A 19296-nucleotide genomic window follows, 5' to 3' on the forward strand; every position below is an offset into this window, starting at 1 on the left:
GGATGTGCTACAACTGCCTCCTCTGTTCAAGCTTTCCTTACAGACTGAGGCCTTGTCTACTTTACTGGGGTAAGTCGATCTAAGTTATGCTACTCCAGCTACATGAATAACCTAACTGGAGTCAATGTAGCTTAGGTCGACTTACTGCAATGTCTACACTAGGGGTAGGCAACCTATGGCACGCGTGCCGAAGGCGGCACACAAGCTGATTTTCAGTGGCACTCATGCCGCCCGGGTCCTGGCCACCGGTCTGGGGGACTCTTCATTTTAATTTAATTTTAAATGAAGCTTCTTAAACATTTTAAAAACCTTATTTACTTTACATACAACAATAGTTTAGTTATATATTATGAAGTATAGAAAGAGGCCTTCTAAAAACATTAAAATGTATTACTGGCACATGAAAACTTAAATTAGAGTGAATAAATGAAGACTTGGCACACCACTTCTGAAAGGTTGCCGACCCCTGGTCTACGTCATGCTGCGTCAACAGGAGAGGCTCTCCCGTCGACTTATCTTACTCTTCTTGTTCTGGTGGAGTACAGGAGTCTACCGGAGAGTGCTCTGCAGTCGATTTAGCGGGTCTTCATTAGACCCACTAAATTGACCCCCTGCTGCATCGACTCCAGCAGTGTCGATCCCTGGTAAGTGTAGGCACTGCCTGAGGGATTCAGGTGGTTTAATTTACTCTGTTACAATGTGCAAATTTCTCTAAGAACTCTGCAGGGTTCAGTTCTCGCTACAACTGAGCTTATGTTATGTTCATGTTAGGAACATAACATCATAATAATATTGGTTGTGAAACCCCATTATGCATAATTTATCTTCAAACTTTCCGTAGAAAAATTAAGTAGAGACACTTTGAATGGCACTTTTACCCATTTATTGCTATATTATGGGAAAACTGAAACCAACAGTTAATAGAGGCAAGCTGTTTGGAAATTGCAATATTCAGAGTTTGGAGTTATCAAATACAGTTGGTTTAATATTTTCTGACATTCCTTTGCTTATATATTAACAAAGGCTGCACTTGCATGAATGTGGCAGGAGTTGATCTATTGTTTATGCAATTTAATGCAGTGTAATGTAAATAAATGTTGATTGGGTTGAGACATTTAAAGTATAGTCACAATTGAACACTGATAAGGAAAATACTCTGGGGATAGCAATAGATAGAAACAAATGTATTATGTTTAACAGGCACTAAAAGAGAAATAGAATTCCCATGTCACAGATCTTTTACTTTTCCAGCTTTGGGACATAGCTGTTCCAGTTTCCCCACCTTTACACTTCATTTTCCCCTCAGAGTGTTTTGATGTTTTTTAGCCTTCCAGCAAAACCATTAAGTCCTCCCATTTTCTGGGTAACATATAGTCCAAATAAAACAGAAGATAGTCCTTGGCCCTCCATGGCCCACAGTCCTCCTCCCAGGATCCAAAATGTCTCCCACCTTGAGGCAGTGAAACCTTTCTGGAACCCTAGACCTGGGATTCTCAGATAAAAATGGATGCTCACAACAAACCGACACAACTTTTCTCTCCCCTCAGACCACACAGTCCTTCTGCTTTCACAGTTGTTTTAAATCTCCATCTCGTTGTCTTTATTATTCCCCTCTGATGCAGGGCAGATAGTAGCCATTTGCCCTGGCTTGTCCATTCCTTCATCTCCTGCCTCATTAGGCCTCAAACAGCATGTATTTCCCTGGAGTTCCTGTCCTTTTAGCCCCCCTTCATTAGACTCCTTCCCCCACCTCGTTTAGTGGAGAGTCTCATCCATATCTTCCTATCCCTGATCTGACTTCTTAATGAGGAGCATGAATTTACCCTCCCCCACACCTGTAATTCCCTTTCACAATAAGCCTTTCTCCCTTTCAGGACCACAATGCTCAGAATGCCTGAATCAGAATCTAGGCCTATGATCTACCTTAATGGTCCAGCACCCTGTTACTGTCAGGATGTAGCACAGGAAGGAAAGCGACATATCAGATGAGGTTATGACAACCTACTTGGAATATTATGTATAATGTTGGGTGATCTTTTATGTAAATATTATGAAAACTGAAGAATTGAAAGAGTATAACAGAGCATGTTGAATGCTAAAGAGTCTCATAGGTATTTGGGGAGGTTAGGAAAACTAGTTTTGTATTCATTACAAAATTGAGATTAAGAGGCTATTTAATTGAGGTCCATACAATTCTGAAGTGCATAGAGAAGGTGGAGGCTACAAAAATGTTTTTGAAGGTGATAAGCTCAAAATAAAAAGGGCATGAGCTGATGCTGTAAAGGATAGGTCCTAAAAGGCGTCTGGGGAACTTCTGTTTAGGTAGAGAGTAATTAATGTGTAGGAGTGCAAAAGGCAGCAACCTATTAATATATTAAATAAAAAGATACACAGAGCTGCTTTAAACACACACTACAATAGCTAGGCAGTTTGACTTGGTCCCTATTCCATCCCCAAACTTTGTCATAGTACTACAAAACTGCATTTGTTCTTTAAAGAAACATGTTGGTTTAATCTTTTATGTTGTCATGCACATATTTTTTCTAAATTTATAACTATTTTAAACATGATATTTAAGTACAATTTGATTTGTATACTCTAAATACAGTGAGAAAATATGAAAACATAAAATGAAAAACTCCTGTCATTTTTCATAATACAAGAAAACATGCAATAATATGAAAATAAAGGATCAAGCAGGGTCTGCAAACAGTGCCTGCAAAACTGGCACCACAGAATAATGAAGGTTACCATCAGCTTGGAAACAAATATCAGTTTTTGATATTGCCTGTTTTTTGTTTGTTTGTTTTTTAAAGAATATACGACACTTCACTGACCTCCATAGGATATTATTGCTAGCATGTTCAGGCAGTGGACATATAGCTCTGTTCAACTCTTTACCAAATGTTTAGTGAGGGGCAAGGATTTGTGATGACAGTTACTCCAGGGTTTTGCTACCTGAAGTATTGTTATCTTAGCACTAAATCAATTCTTTGAGGAGTTTTGCCTTCAGGTCCTTGCAACATATGATATTACAAACAGGAAATGATGCACTAGTTAGCTCTATGAACCAAGTTCATCTCAGAGTAACCATCATTTTGCGGGCCTTAAACATAATGGAAGCCAAGTCTTTTTCAGTGTTCCAGGAGAAAGTACAAAAATACATTTAATGCTTTAGGTCCTCAAATTCACCTGAGTTCTGCTCAGTACATATGAGATGTGTGGGAATTAAAGGTGACTCTAAGATACCTTTATGCTCTTTTAATCCCTGGGAGTGCCAGGATTTGTCAGTGAGACAACTTAGAAGAGTGTCAGTGTTACTCTAAACCAGGGGTTCCCAAACTTGATTCATGGCTTGTTCAGGGTAAGCCCCCGGCGGGCCACAGGACTCTTTGTTTACTTGAGTGTCCACAGGTATGGCAGCTCCCAGTGGCCGTGGTTCACCATTCCCGGCCAATGGGGGCTGTGGGAAGCGAAGGTCCAGCCCGCACCGCTTCCCGCAGCTCCCATTGGCCAGGGAGGGTGAACCGCAGCTCTGAGAGCTGCGAGCGGCTGTACCTGAGTATGCAGTTAAACAAAGCATCTCATGGCCCACCTGGGGCTTACCATGAACAAGCCGCAAACCAAGTTTGGGAACCCCTGCTCTAAACTATACCAGTTATTAAAGTCCACCATGTACTGTTAAATCACCTGAGATTGTGAGCGTACAGCGCATTCTTGCCAGACCCTCTCCTACTATCAACACATCTCTTCCGAACACCAATATGCTCCCTGTGCTAAGGAGGAGAGGAGGGTAGGGTAGAAATTGGTGGGTATACTCATCATAGCAATCTCTGTGCCAGAGATTTCCCCCATGCTGGGGTTATGTCAGTTTTAAGACTGATTTGCTGCACCATTTGCACCACTCCAAAAAAGTATAAAGCAATTTTAATGGAGGCCTGACTCCTTCATTTGTGGGAAATTCTTTGATAATATTGGCTAGATTGTTGCTGTCTGCATGCGGTGAGAGAAGAGGTCATGCAGCAGCATGAGAAACTGGAGAATTCTGGCTTATTGAAATTCCCACACATGTACAAGTCCGTGTTCTGGGTCTCCATTGAAAGTTCAGTATTTTTGCCATTAATATGATCTGTTCTGAGATGTTAGGGACTTCTGATAATAATTCTTAGAACAAATACTCTGGTGCAGTAAACTCAAACTAGGGGTTGGCAACCTCTGGCACGCAGCTTGCCAGGGTAAGTACCCTGGCGGACTGGGCCAGTTTGTTTATCTGCCGCATCGGCAGGTTCTGCCGATCGCAGCTCCCACTGGCCGCGGTTCGCCATCCCAGGCCAATGGGGTGGCAGGAAGCCGCGCCCAGCACATCCTGCGCCCAGCACCAGGGTGCTTAGTCTGGCGAGTTGCATGCCAGAGGTTGCCGACCCCTGTAATAAACAGATGGGATCATTTGTTGATCTCTACTTCTAATTTGGCTTTGGCCTGTTCAGCTGAATCAGATTGTGTATATTCCTATTTGGAACAGTTGTTACAATGATCAAAATAAATAAATAAACAAACTATATTCCTATAAAACAAGTGGGTTGTTTTTTAACCTATTAGTATTACTTTGTTTTACTTTTTCATTTTTGCATATGATTACATTGTTGGGCTAACTGAGAAAATATATTCTATTAAAATGGTTTGAACTTAACTATTCCCAGGTATAATAGTCATTTGTTAATTTCTCAGAACATTTTAGTTCTTGCATGCAGAATGAGTGGAGAGTCCAAGTGTTCCCCAAATCCATTAGCCCTTGATCATTATCATTGCAATTCACCATCTGTTTTGTCATATTTCTTGTTCATTCTTTTGAGCATTGGGTGAGATATTACTGAACAGATGGGCAGGGAACTGTGCCACTAATTTCTGATTGGTTAGCAGATTCAGTAGCAATTTAAAGTCCTGAAGAAAGTCATTTCATGGTTGCCATTGTCCAAAATATTGAAGACATCCTATTACTTCATGTCCCTTGTAGACCATTATTTTACAGAATGCTGAGACATATGACATTTCAGTGGGAACTATGGATAATCATCTCCTCTGAAAATGAGGCATTTTATTTAGTTGCCTAAATACGAATTTATGTGTGTAATTTTAGACACCCATGTTTTAAAATGTTGATCTTTGCCTCCAAGTTTTCCTGCAGTAGTTTTTACATGTGAAAGCTTTTTCTCCATCTAGCTGGTGATGGTGCTGTGCGGGGGGAGGGGGGGGAAGGGGAGGGGAAAAGTTGTTGTTGGGCAAGATGAGAAGTATCTGGCGACAGCTTTAGCAGAAGTTCATAGGTTCAATTGAACCTGTAGAAATAATGAAATCAAGGATGCAAAAACAGACCAAAATTCACTTCTTCTAGCCAGTGTGAAGGAGAGGACACAGGTTGGGGAGGCAAGAAAGGTTAGAGAGCAAGGCTGTCCTGAACTCATAGTGTCATGGCAGCTCCTGCCCCATGGCTCTGGGCCCAGGGCATAGTAACCTGCTAGATGAAGCAGCAGTGCCATTCACTGAAATCTGGCCAAACTGCCTCTCCATCACAGAGGGGCAGCCAGCCCTAACCTGAGTGTTGCTGCTATTCTGTGCACCAGTTCACATTGCCCAGATTGGGTAGATGGGTCCAGACCCATGGGACAGGAACTCCTGCTGCAGGATGAGCATGGGGTGAGCTTGGTCTCCAGCTCCTAACATTGCTCCCCCTGGAGCCTCACTCATATTGGGCCAGAATTATGTTTGTGGTGATGAAGTAGAGAGAGCTGCTGCAGCTGGTTGGTGTCCCCTTGGCAGTTAAGTACAGTGCATCCATTCATTCTGGAGCCTATATCTTCCCCTGTCTTGCACCTCTGAAAACTAAATCTATGGTATCTGTGTACAATGAGGTGTACTTTTGCAGAACATTCTGAGTGGTCTTAAAATACAATGGAAATTGATATTAAAGATAGATACAATAATCTTTCCAAAGACTTTGAAGCTACTATTATAGACTACTGTAATATTTTTAAAGGGAATTAGAATACCATAATAGTATGAATATTTCTTACTGGCTCCAACAATGGGTTATTGCTATTAAATATTAACAATAGCAATAACTTATTGTTTTACAGTGCTGAAAGTCTTACTCTACCAATATTTTGGGAATCAGAAGAAATGCATTTAAGGAAAAAACATGCATGTAACTCATCCATTTGTTAAAGGATATATAAGATAGACACATTTTCATTAATTTTTCTTTGACAAACCCTGCCATGCTACAAGCAAAAGGAAATTTAGGAAGTCATATAATTCAGCTAATTCCGAAATAACTGTTCTTAGCTCTGATCTGTAATAGGAGTGCTTTCTGTCAATTAAATATCTCAGCAAGTGCCATTATTTACTGCATATAATATGTTTATACCCGTAAAGATTTATCATTGCTCAAGCAATGAAAGAAAAGAGATTTCTTTCTGCAGCTAGTACCCAGAGTCCAATTTTGAACTATGCCAGCTGGACTTTCAGCTTAACTACGTTTATTTCCTGGCAAGTAGTATATGAAACAGAGTGTTGTTATTTCTACCTTAAATTGAAATAGTGCCTAAGCAATCTAAATTACTTTTATTAAAGTTACATTTCCTTTCCTTATAGGTACCTCACATCCTTTTAAGTTATTAAAAGCTAGATTTTTACTTAATCAACATCAACATCTTCTTCTGGTGCGTATTTACATTCTCCTGAGAATTTGCAAATGATTGAATGTGACTTTGAATTAAATTTAATACTCATTGTTACATATTACTAGTGTTTATATCTTGGGGAATAACACTGAAGAGTAAATGTAAAGTGAAATACCACAGATTCTGGCTCATTATGATTGCTCACATTGTGTCAATCTGCTTCTATACATTGATTGATTGTGGATAGGTGATGTAGTATCCTGTAGGGCACTTGAAGGGAGGAGCACATCCTGCAGCAGGGAAGAGTTCGGAGGAGGCACCAGGAAACCAGCCTGTGTGCACATGAATGCAAGCTGTGGGTGCAGCAGCTAGACTGTAAATAGATTGCTTAATGCCTGACTAACCTAATTGCCTTCTATGATGAGATAACCGGCTCTGTGGATGAGGGGAAAGCAGTGGATGTACTATTTCTGGACTTTAGCAAAGCTTTTGATACAGTCTCCCACAGTATTCTTGCCAGCAAGTTAAAGAAGTATGGGCTGGATGAATGGACGGTAAGGTGGATAGAAAACTGGCTAGATGGTCGGGCTCAACGGGTAGTGATCAATGGTTCCATGTCTAGTTGGCAGCCGGTATCAAGTGGAGTGCCCCAAGGGTCGGTGCTGGGGCCGGTTTTATTCAATATCTTCATTAACGATCTGGAGGATGGTGTGGACTGCACCCTTAGCAAGTTTGCAGATGACACTAAACTGGGAGGAGTGGTTGATACGCTGGAGGGTAGGGATAGGATACAGAGGGACCTAGACAAATTAGAGGATTGGGCCAAAAGAAATATGATGAGGTTCAACAAGGACAAGTGCAGAGTCCTGCACTTAGGACGGAAGAATCCCATGCACTGCTACAGACTAGGGACCGAATGGCTGGGCAGCAGTTCTGCAGAAAAGGACCTAGGGGTTACGGTGGACGAAAAGCTGAATATGAGTCAACAGTGTGCCCTTGTTGCCAAGAAGGCTAATGGCATTTTGGGTTGTATAAGTAGGGGCATTTCCAGCAGATCGAGGGATGTGATCATTCCCCTCTACTCAGCACTGGTGAGGCCTCATTTGGAGTACTGTGTCCAGTTTTGGGCCCCACACTACAAGAAGGATGTGGATCAATTGGAGAGAGTCCAGCGGAGGGCAACAAAAATGATTAGGGGGCTGGAGCACATGACTTATGAGGAGAGGCTGAGGGAACTGGGATTGTTTAGTCTGCAGAAGAGAAGAATGAGGGGGGATTTGATAGCTGCTTTCAACTACCTGAAAGGGGGTTCCAAAGAGGATGGATCTAGACTGTTCTCAGTGGTAGAAGATGACAGAACAAGGAGTAATGGTCTCAAGTTGCAGAGGGGGAGGTTTAGGTTGGATATTAGGAAAAACTTTTTCACTAGTAGGGTGGTGAAGAACTGGAATGGGTTACCTAGGGAGGTAGTGGAATCTCCTTCCTTAGAGGTTTTTAAGGTCAGGCTTGACAAAGCCCTGGCTGGGATGATTTAGTTGGGTTTGGTCCTGCTTTGAGCAGGGGGTTGGACTAGATGACCTCCTGAGGTCCCTTCCAACCCTGAGATTCTATGATTCTATGATTCTATGAATAAAGAGCCACTTCAGTTTTACAAACATGGAGTCCTCTCATTTTGCTACCTACCATGTGGAACATGAAAAATGGTGGCAGTGGCCAGTCTAGTGAAACCCACAGCAAGGACAGGAGTGTGATTAACAGGAAAACAAAGCAGCAGCTAGAATCAGAGCAAACAGGCAGCATGAAGGGACTCAGATGACTGGAAATGCTAGTTTTCCAGACAAAAAACACCTTGCAGAGCTATGGAAACAGTAAAAGCAAGAGTTGAGTCTCTATACAGAACTGACTATAGGGGATAAGGATGAGAAAATGAAGATAAAACTTTTTTACTACTTCATTGAAAAAAAAGGACGAGAAGTGAGTGAGATGCTGTTGCCAGGAATAATTTCCAAAACACTGTAAAGATGTTTGACGAGTACAGTGACTCCAGGCAGAATGAAACAGTAGAGAGTTACTGGGTTTTTTTACCTGAAACTAAGAAGCAGTAGATGGACTTTGTTATGTTTATCTATGTTTATCTTTGTTATGTTTGTCTGTTACAAAGTTGACAATTCTGACATCCATATGCAACTTTGGAAACTTTAAAGATACAGGATCATTTGTGGGACACGTGATTCCTTCTTACCGAAAAGTTGGTTGGAAAAGCAGATCTCACACTCGAGGAATGCCTCCAAATTACAAGACCAAGTGGATGAGGTAATATCTTTTATTAGACCAACTTCTGTGGTTCAAGAGACAAGCTTTTGAGCTTCCACAGAGCTCTTCTTCAGGTCCAAATAGCAAGGGCAACTGAACTGTACGGCAAACTGCAGCCAGTGGGAGCTGTGGTCCTCTGAACCTGCCGACACGGCAGGTAAACAAACTGGTCCGGCCCCCCAGGGTTCTTACCCTGGCGAGCCGCGTGCCAGAGGTTGCCGACCCCTGGTACAGTCCATTGATTGTAGAGATGATTATTATTAACAGTGGCTATTAAACTTGCTTTGCTAAGAGGTAGAAACATTAGCCAGGATAGTAGGTTATCTCCCACAATATTTGGAATTGTCATGGGATACTTAACATTTACATGGACAGTGGACAGCCAGTGGACATGTCCTATGGCATCACCAACACAATCAAATCTAGTCCCCCTCCCTCCACACACACTTAGTCTAGAATTGCAGAATCCAACACCTGCGATGGTACTCCAGAAGCCTGGATCCTTCTGTCTTACAGACAAACAAACACGCAAGTCAGCCTGACAAATTGGATGACAAGAAGCATTACCTTCACTCCTGTCCCTTACCCATACAAGTTGTTCAAAAGTAAGATTTAAAATAGATTTAACACAAATGAATCATTCCTATCAAACACTGCATAATTTTAATAAACAAAATCAAATTGACTTCCCACCAACAGCCAATTTTGCATGAATCTATGTGATTTTCTTCTCTCTCTTCACTGAATTCTATTTTTAGTCTAACTTGTCAGTGTTTAATCTATTTATAAAAAGTCTCAGATCCCTGAACATCTGGAAATAAAATGTTTTGATTTGATCATCACATTTTCATCAGTTTTAGAATCTGTTATTCTTTGAGAATGACTTTTCTGTCTTTCTGAGAATAAATAGGTTAATACCTCTTGTGCTTTTAATCAGTTCTTCCTGACATTTCAGAAGTGTATGCAATATTCCTTCTGATCAAATTTCACCGTGTAGGTACAATTTCTTCAAGATACTTAGTCACTACAGCTTGTTTTCTTCTGTTGTATTCATTCTCCTCTTGACAAGAACTCCCTCAACAGTGGAGTTCAAGGCTTAGCAGTTGTGCCATAGCATTCCCTTTGTTTATGTTGAAATGTTTCCACTTTCTCTCTCCTTGGTGAATTTACTAGGCTAGGCATCCACACAGATGCTTTTGAACAAGGAAATCTTCTTGTTCTTGTCTGCTTATGTATTAGTACTAATGTGCAGCTAGCCCCTTCAGTATCATTTGTTCCTGATACTGAAACACAGTAAAACACAGCTCATGGAGTAATCCACAAAATAAAGTCTCATTTTCTGCTCACAGAATAGCTCAAAATACATTAAAAAAATCTTCAGATTATTCATTCTTTATAAGCATTCTACACATTTAAAAATAACTATTCTGATTTTCCCTGTGAGTATTCATTATTTGCAATACAAGCTGTGTTGGTTAAATTGGCCAGATAAGTCACATGGTATTTGTTTCCGTAACATTCAATTTTATGAATGTTTGATAGAAGTGAATACAAAAGGGACACCAGCACAACTGAAGCAAATACACTGAAACTTTGAGAGAATACTGACTCTCACCACCCCAGCGTTCTTTTAGGTCTATCAAATATAGAACTTTGTGGTTATACCTGGTTTTCTTTAACAGAGTGCTGAGTTTGTGTTGCATTCTCAGATATTCCACTGCTTTTATTGTGTCTGTGAAAATGTATATATATAAAAAAATCTTACCTTCTTGAAAAATCATGGAATTCTCAGGGGCAGACTGAAGTCAATTATATATTAGTATCTTGTAAATTGCTTGTTTTGAAAACACTGTTCAATTTTGTCACTTATCTGATCCCTCTTCAAAACTTTTTGAATAATAGCCAGCAATGAGCAGAGAATCACTTTTGTCAAACAAATCTCGAGAAAATGTTTGCCATGGTGGGATGGTTAACTGAAGGATATTTTTGCTATGGACTCTTGCAGATGCTGTAGGCATTTAGACACAGTGCTTGCTGTCTAATGATTTATCCCTAGGTAAAATTTAAGAAAGGTTGTTTTCCTTCCCTTGCCTTTGCTGTGCCTAGATGATTCTATCCATCTGCTTGCAAACATTTCTAAAGCCCCTAGGTGCTGTACAGAATTACTGAAAAACAGAGAGATAAGTCCAGAGGGGTCAGTCATTTCACAGATTCCAAGGTCAGACCGCCTTCATGGGCCAAAAAACTTTCCTGGAGTAATTTCTGTTGGAATTAGAGCATATCTTTTAGAAAAAAAAATCCAGTGTCATTTTAAAAGTTGTCAGTGATGAAGAATCCAACATGATCCTTGGAAAATTCTTCCCATGGTTAAATTAATTGCCCTCACTGTTAAAAATTTACACCCTTTTTCCAGTCTGAATTTACCTAGCTTCAACTTCCAAAGACTGGATCTTGTTATACCTTTGTTAGATTGAAGTGCCCATTATCAAATATTTGTTCCCCATGTAGGTACTTATAGACTGTAATCAAGTCAGTCCTTTACCTTTTACTTGTTAAGCTAAATAGATGGAGTCTATAACTATAAGGCATGTTTTCCAGTCCTTTAATCATTCCTGTGGCAATTCTCTAAACCCTCTCCAATTTATCAACACCCTTCTTCCGTTGCATACAGGAGAAATGAATACAGGATTTCGGCAGCAATAACCAGTGCCAAATACAGAGGCTTGTCCCCGAATCTGTTTCAGAGTCACTACTTCCGAGGATAGAGTCCCCCATCATGTAAATATGGCCTATGTTCTTTGCTTCTAGATGAGTACATTTACATTTGGCCATATTAAAACACTTATTGTTCGCTTGTACTTAGCCTACCAAACAATCCAGATCTCTCTGTATCAGTCGTCTTTTTTCTTCCTTATTTATGGTTCCCCTACTTTTTGTTTCATCTGCAAAGTTTTTATCGGTGATGATTTTATGTTTTATGTTAAATGGCATAGGGCCAAGAACTGATCCCTGCAGGACCTCATTGGAAACCCGCCTGCTTGAGATTGCCACCCTATTTACAATTGCATTTTGGGACCAGTAAGCCATTTTAATCCATTTAATTCTCCCTCCTGCTCTTTGGTTTGCTCATTGGTTTATGCCTATATTTAAAATGCTGCTTTACTTCTGCTACTCTCCGTTGGGGAAATGCTACCTGAAAATGTTGAGAGGTAGAATTTCCCTGATATTGGTCAAGTGTTGAGAAAGCTCAGCCACTGAGATGTTTGACTTGGTTTTGTAGCTGTATTCTGCCACATTGTCAGATCTTCCATGAAAGACCTTGAATTCCATGAAAGGTGAGGTAGTCCTTATAACAACAACATGGACCTATCCCCACTACTTACTCTCTTCACGTTCCCTAATGGTAGACATTGAAGGTTGCAGAGCACTGCTATAATACTTTCACACTGGCCTTTCTTCTTAATGATGACTTTGTGATGGTTCTTCATGAATATTTTACCTTATCTGAAGTAGAATGAGTTTCAGTAGTTCATCTGGGAAGTGACAAATTCTCATACCAGCACAAGCAGGTCAACCTCATGAAGGAAAAGACAGACTTCTTGCTAACTAAAGATTGAAGAAAGTTATCTCAGGTGGAATCCATGAAGACACTTAGGCATTGCAATGCTCAGCATCATAGTGCTCTACTTCTAGTCACCTTGAAAAAGTACAGGAACAACACTGTGATCCACAAAGCAGAGTTGGTGCCTAGACTCCCTATAAAATGAATAAGGAGAGATAGGTGCCTTAGAATGTGATCCACAAAAGCCTGCACACTAGGCAGGGAGCCACCTCAGCTTGCCATTGGGAGATGTCAATGAGAGGGGTGTATACTAAGCCCTCCCCTCTCATTAGGATAGGTGCCTAAGCTTAAGTTGCAGGGAGGCACCTATCTCTGCTAATGATACACAAATGGAAACCAGCAGCCTGGAGTCAGGCAGTGTAGGCACTTAAGTAGCTGTTTGAGGGAATGAGTTAGGTGCCTATCTCACTCCACACAAAATGGACAGAGAAAAAAGTGGCGGTGCAAGTGCTCACCTTATAATTTTTAGCCCAGTGGTTAGAGCACTCACCTGAGAGGTGGAAGTCCCAAGTTCAATTCCCCTCTCTCTGCCAGAGGGGAAGAAAGAATTTGAACAAGGGTCTCTCACCACTCAGGAGGGTGCTCTAACTACTGAGCTATTGGATATTCTGATGTAGAACTCTCAATCTCTCCTGTTGAAGCTAATCCACTGTGAATAAATATTTTAATAGCTGTTTTGCCAGAAGGAGAGCATGAGAATGACTCTATAGTCCAGTAACTAGGGCACTTCCTGGGAAACCCAGGGTCCAGTCCCCTGGTCCAATAACATTTTCATACATTATTCACAATAGAACAGCTTCAACAGGGGATACTGAAGAAGTCTGAACCTTTGTCTTCCACATCCCAAGTGAATTCTCTAGTCATCTACTCCTTTTCCGAACAGATTTTGAATGGGACCTGACCTGGTAGGCTTGCTCAGTGGCTGCCTACAAAGACTAGGTCCCACATGAAACCTAATGACTATCTTCCCCTGTGAATCACTCTGGGGTTTAGGCCAGAGATAGCTATCTGAGTGCCTAAAACGAGGCAGCAATGTGGATCCACAGAGGCAAAAATCTCAGCATCTAGGAAGTAGAACATTAGACTCCAAGTGAGTTTAGGTGCCTATAGGATCAAGCAGCAGCCAAGCAGGAGTTTTGTGGATTGCACTGTAGCTGTGTACAGGGACATAGGCACCTAATTATGGAGTTTAGGTGCCTAGGTTATATAGACCTGAGACCTGATCAACCCCCTCCCCACCCACACACCCATATTAAACCAGATGTGGGTGAAACTCAGAGAGTTCACAACTAAAATTGATGAAAAAAAAAAAAGGAATGTTCTGCTGCTGATAAAGCACCCCGTCTCAGGAATGTCCCTAATGAGAGTTATAACCACCAAAGTTGTAAAGAAACTGGGAAATTAGGGAGGATACAGAAAGAGATTCAACAAAGGGTAAGATAAGCTCTGGACAAATAGAGAAGGTCACAATTAAGTTACAATTTGGGCATGAAAGATAAAATGTAAAGAACTTGGGCAGCAAGGAGGACACACAGGTGCCAGTGCATAATTGGTTAAATTTTGTGTTATTTAGGAGCGTGGGATAATGTGATAGGTTTAGTAAATATGAAGGAGGGAGCTGGTTTTACCTATATAATGTAAATGAAAAACAATCCTCTTTGGGAATCATTTCTGGACTGCAGTTCAACATCAAGCTGCTGGAACTCTGACCCCTCTGCACGACCATGATGTACACAGACATGACTGGGAACCCCCAGACAAGAGGATCCTGACTGGCCATCGGGTGAAATTGGTCTGTATATTGCGAGTGCTGCGCATAAGAGATTTGCTTGGTATATGTATTCTCTGTGTGTTGCTAATACATAGATATTTAGAGCACAACCGTGTAAGGCTCTTTCACTGGGAAAAGGTTCCGCAGACCCGTAGAGCCCTGAGCCCCAAGGGAAAGGGCCGGTACTTACATTGACCAGATTTCTTTCTGTGGGTAAGGACAGGTGCCTTACACCTTGAACCCTCAGAAGGGAAAGGGTGTGGGGTGCCCTAAATTGACCAGGTGACGCCTTGAGCCCTCGGTAGGGTATAAGTGAGTTCCCTTAAATTGAGCGGATAAGAGTTACTTCATGAATTATGCCCCCGATGTCAAGAGTAATTACTTGGCCTATCCCCAATGCTGCTTAGTATCACCAGTCAGTATATGCCACCAACTGAAGGTGAGATGTTTGTGTTTCCCTCGTGGAAATTTTTTCAAGTTCCTAGAGGTACGTGTATCATTTGCAGATGTGATCAAGTACTGTACTGATACATATATGTATACGTGCCTGGATATTTAGGCACACTGATTACTTCAATCTTTCCCAAATTCAGCTTGTGTTAGCCATTGTCAGATCAGGTTTATATTTTCTTCATTTTTCTTAAATGAAGATGAAAGACAGTGCTGTCTGTGCTGGTTGAGACTAACACAGACCTAACTCCTCAAAACTGACTAGTGATTTTTTTTGTGTCGATACTGAGATGCCTCGTGGGTAATGATTTTCACAGAGCAAGCACTCATCAGTTTCTGAAAATCCAGCCACTTTAAAATATCTACAAGGGGGCAACCAAATGTGAATGCACTAGAAACCGCTAGTCAGTTTTGAAAATTTATGAGCCAATTCAGCAGATCCCTTAAGCACATGCATAACTTTAAGCTTATAAATCCATTCCTATTCAGTAAAGCCATTAAGCATGTGCTTAACTTTAGGATATATGTAAGTTCCATTGGGTTAAGTTAGCTATTTGGACTACTCATATGCTTAAGCACTTTGCAGAATAAAGCTGGACTTACATGCTTACAGATGTGTAATTGGTTTGCTGAACAGGGACCTTAGGCCACATAGCATTGTGTGTTAGCTGCATACTGCTGTCATTGTAGGCCAGGCTATTTCATACTTCTCCTAGTTAAATAGGAGTAGTAAAAGGACTGACCCTGTAGCCATCTTCATATGTGATAGCTTTTGTGAAAGAGGACTCCATCATGAATGTTTGGGATCTGTTAGTAAGGAATGATCATTATCAACTTAGCATGATCCTTTTGATCCCTGCCAGAACACACAGCCTTGTGACTTGTTAGCTTGTGACACGATTGATGTATTTACATTTTATGCAAAAAGAAACAACTTTTTGCTTATGGCTAACAATTGAGCAATAATTTGTTCATATAATTTCAATATCCTTCAGTTTCAGGTGGAGGTGACCAAATAGCAGAAAAAAATATATTTGTTGAATATATTACATAGTAAATCCCTTTTCTGATATTCAAGTAGCTTTTACCTATTCAGCACATATATTACCTGAAAAATTAACAAAATATACAAATAGTGCTGTCTAGAATAGAGAGATTGAGGTATTGGATATCTGACAAATGTTGCTGTCTCTGAATCTCAGTGGTTTTCTTATCAATCACATGGCCATCATATTATTCTCAGAACAGTTTCTTGTTCAATGGCATACTAAATGCTGAGGTGAATTTTCTTCTGTCACCATATACTAAAGGTGTGAAGTTCACAAAAGTGCTAATTTGAAGGTGATCATTTTTCCTGCCCCCAGTTATATTACATATATTACGTTTATAAAAGGTTGAAAGTGTATCACATAGCAGAGGTCAGTAGCCAGAGATTCCAGTACCTACTGTTACAGGAGGGAGGGACAGAGGGTGAAAAGCTTGAGGAAACAATTGTCCTTGGAAAACAATAACTGAATGACACATCTATTTTAAAACTAAAAAACAGGACATATGAGCCCATCTCTTAGGTTCAACCCCTAAAATTTATAAGCTCTTTGGGCCGGGACCACCTTTTTGTTTTGTATTTGTACATCACCTAGCATAATAGGGTCCTACTCCACAACTAGTTCTCCTAGGTATTACGGCGATTCAAATTAAAATAAACAAACAAACAAGTAAATAAATATATGTGTATTTTACCCTCTGACATTTCCTCCTTTCTCCTCTGTATGTCTTTTTCTCCTTGTGAAGACTAGAGACATTTCCCAGGAGTAAACTATTTTTCACTTATGATTAAAAACTCACATAAGAAAAAGCTATATTTCTACCTTTTTAAAAAATGTTGATACCTACACATTTTCTGAGAGGAGCTTTTAAGAGACAGAGATCAGAATTAAGAACTCTATCCTAGGATTTTAATAGAAGCTTAGGGAACATGAAAATAAAATTTAATTTCACAGATAAGAAGGATTATTGTAAGAATATTCTAAGTATTAGGCTTAGTAATACATTTGTCTGGTGAGATATTTTTTGTATCCATAATAAGAGATATTGTCTAGAGATATTTCTCTTTCTTAAAAGTTAATTTGTGTTAAAAGTAAAGCAGAATTTAATAGATGCCTTTCAAGTGATTTTCAGGAGATGTTGATTCCACATCAATGTTTCTTCTTCTTTATTGATACTCTATTGAATTTAGGGGGAATAAAATATTGTTTAATATACAGAACAATAGTCCTATGATGGTCTCAATAAGATTAGTGAAAACAATTTCAAGATTATGCTTCCAATTATTCTCCATAGCTAATATATTTTCTTTCAGTTCCATATTTCAAATATGTGGGGAAGAATATAAAAAAATGATACAGAATTATTTTTAATTCTAACCTTAGAACTTAGATAAGCCCCTTAACCACTCTGCATGATAAAACATTACAAAACTATTATAAAATCTAGCAATAAAATAAGAATGATAGCAGATAGAAAGAAATAATGATAAAATTCACCCCAAGACAGTGTTTCCATGCATGATGCTACCTAAACCTACTCAATATTTTTCTCTATCTCTCTATAACCATTTGAGTTGTTACCTTTAACAACATTATGTACAAAATTCACAGGCAGAAATATGATATTTAATCTGACGGTGTCCTTTTAAACCTTTCATTAACAAGTAGTGCCTACTGCAGTTTGCCAGCACTTGTGTGACTTTCATCCATACCTTATAAGTGTTAACCATTATTATTATTTAATTATTCATGTGTGATGAACAACAGACTCAAGTTGCTGAACTACTGTAGGGGAACTCGGAGGGAGAGTTGCCTCTCTTTCCTACCCTGGGAATGGATTGGAGAGATTAAGCCAGACAGTGGGCAGCAAGACTGTAAAGTGTAAGACTTGCTAAAGACTCAAAAATTTAGTCTCACTAAACCGAATGCCCACTCTCTGTGTCACTTCTGGGTTATTATTTTTCAAGCCCTTATCTCTGTTATAATCAAATGTGCATCTTTCATCTTCTGATTCATCATATCATGGCACTCTCAATACATGTATATAGAGTTCCAACAAATGAGAAATCATAATTTAAGAACCTAACAGCTTTTATACTTTTTCTTTTAAACATGGCCTTTTAATAAAATGTGGTTCAATACTTCTGAAGTTTTGAGCACTACAAATTAATTAGCCCAAGCGCCAGAGAAAGTTCAAGTTTTAGGTGCCCCACATTTTACAGAAATCTCACAGCTGAGATATTTCCTCAGCCCAGATACAGTGAACTACTGCCACTATTTTAACAAAGGGCTCCCACAAATAATGCAGCAAAGAGTCTTGTGGCACCTTATAGATTAACAGATGTTTTGGAGCATGAGCTTTTGTGGGTGAATACCCACTTCATCGGATGCATGTAGTGGAAATCTCCAGGGGCAGGTATATATAAGCAAGCAAAAAGCATAAATAATGTTTCCCTTATCCTCTGACTGTCCTGCATGACAGGACTGTGGAAGACTAGAGAATCTATGTTGCTGTTTAAATAGTTTCTCATAATTTAAAAGGAAGGAAGGATGCATAATCACTTGGCAAAAACACTCCTAGTAAGTGCATTTGTTGGGAATGTTTATGGTTTGCTCCTAAAATTATACTGAGCTTACTGATGGTATGGCCCAGGGTTCGATTCATCATTTACAGTTCAGGTTGGGACTGAAGACCTCAGACTGAGTGTCTTTGACTGTGATGTTTATTTATTTTAATATCTGGCATCTCATGCAACCTCCCATGTATTGCTGTATTTTTTTATTATTTATATTTCTATAGCACCTGCAGATTCCACCTGAGATGAGGGTCCCACTGTCGTAGGCACTGAAAAAACACCCAGTAACAGTCTCTTCCCAGAAGTTCTCACAATTAAAATAGACAACACTGCAAAAGGATTGGAGAATGGAAATATTTCACTAATATACAAATGATTTAGAAGTGTCCGACTGAGAGGTGGGGAAATTGCCTCAACTTCTCCTGTGATTCGATGTAAGAATTTTAATAAAGGACTCGCAGGAATCCTGCTGTAGCATATCACTGTGTGAAATAATCCACCATTTGAATCTTTCCTTCAGATTTTGAGATATCCAAGAGACTGAGATGATCTGAAATCCCAAATCTGAAAAGGTCAAGGATTTAGACGGCCAATATACTAAACCACTGAAGCTTTGATTCTATCTTTTAAAAAAAGTCAAATGAAAACATTTCAGCTTGCTAAATTTGAAGATTCAGAACCTGAAATGTGCAGAACCACATTTATTCAGATGTGACCTGTTTTCTAGTGCTTTGTATTGTATATTACCCAGAGGCGCTCAGATACATGACAAACAGCTTGACAGAGAAAGAGAGACACCATTGAAAATTAAAAGTCAAGCCAAGCCAGAAGAACATAT

General features: G+C 39.8%; 1 long non-coding RNA gene across 1 annotated transcript; it reads left to right on the top strand.

The window, feature by feature from the left end:
• The first annotated feature begins 8887 nt into the window (after window positions 1-8887).
• LOC123373825 lies at window positions 8888-18835 on the top strand. The gene is made up of 3 exons (XR_006580876.1): window positions 8888-8993; window positions 14298-14407; window positions 18683-18835. It is a non-coding gene; the product is annotated as an uncharacterized LOC123373825 (long non-coding RNA).
• The last annotated feature ends 461 nt before the right edge of the window (window positions 18836-19296 follow it).

This window comes from Mauremys mutica, chromosome 1 (assembly GCF_020497125.1).
Source record: "Mauremys mutica isolate MM-2020 ecotype Southern chromosome 1, ASM2049712v1, whole genome shotgun sequence".
In the NCBI taxonomy this organism is placed as follows: Eukaryota; Metazoa; Chordata; order Testudines; family Geoemydidae; genus Mauremys; species Mauremys mutica.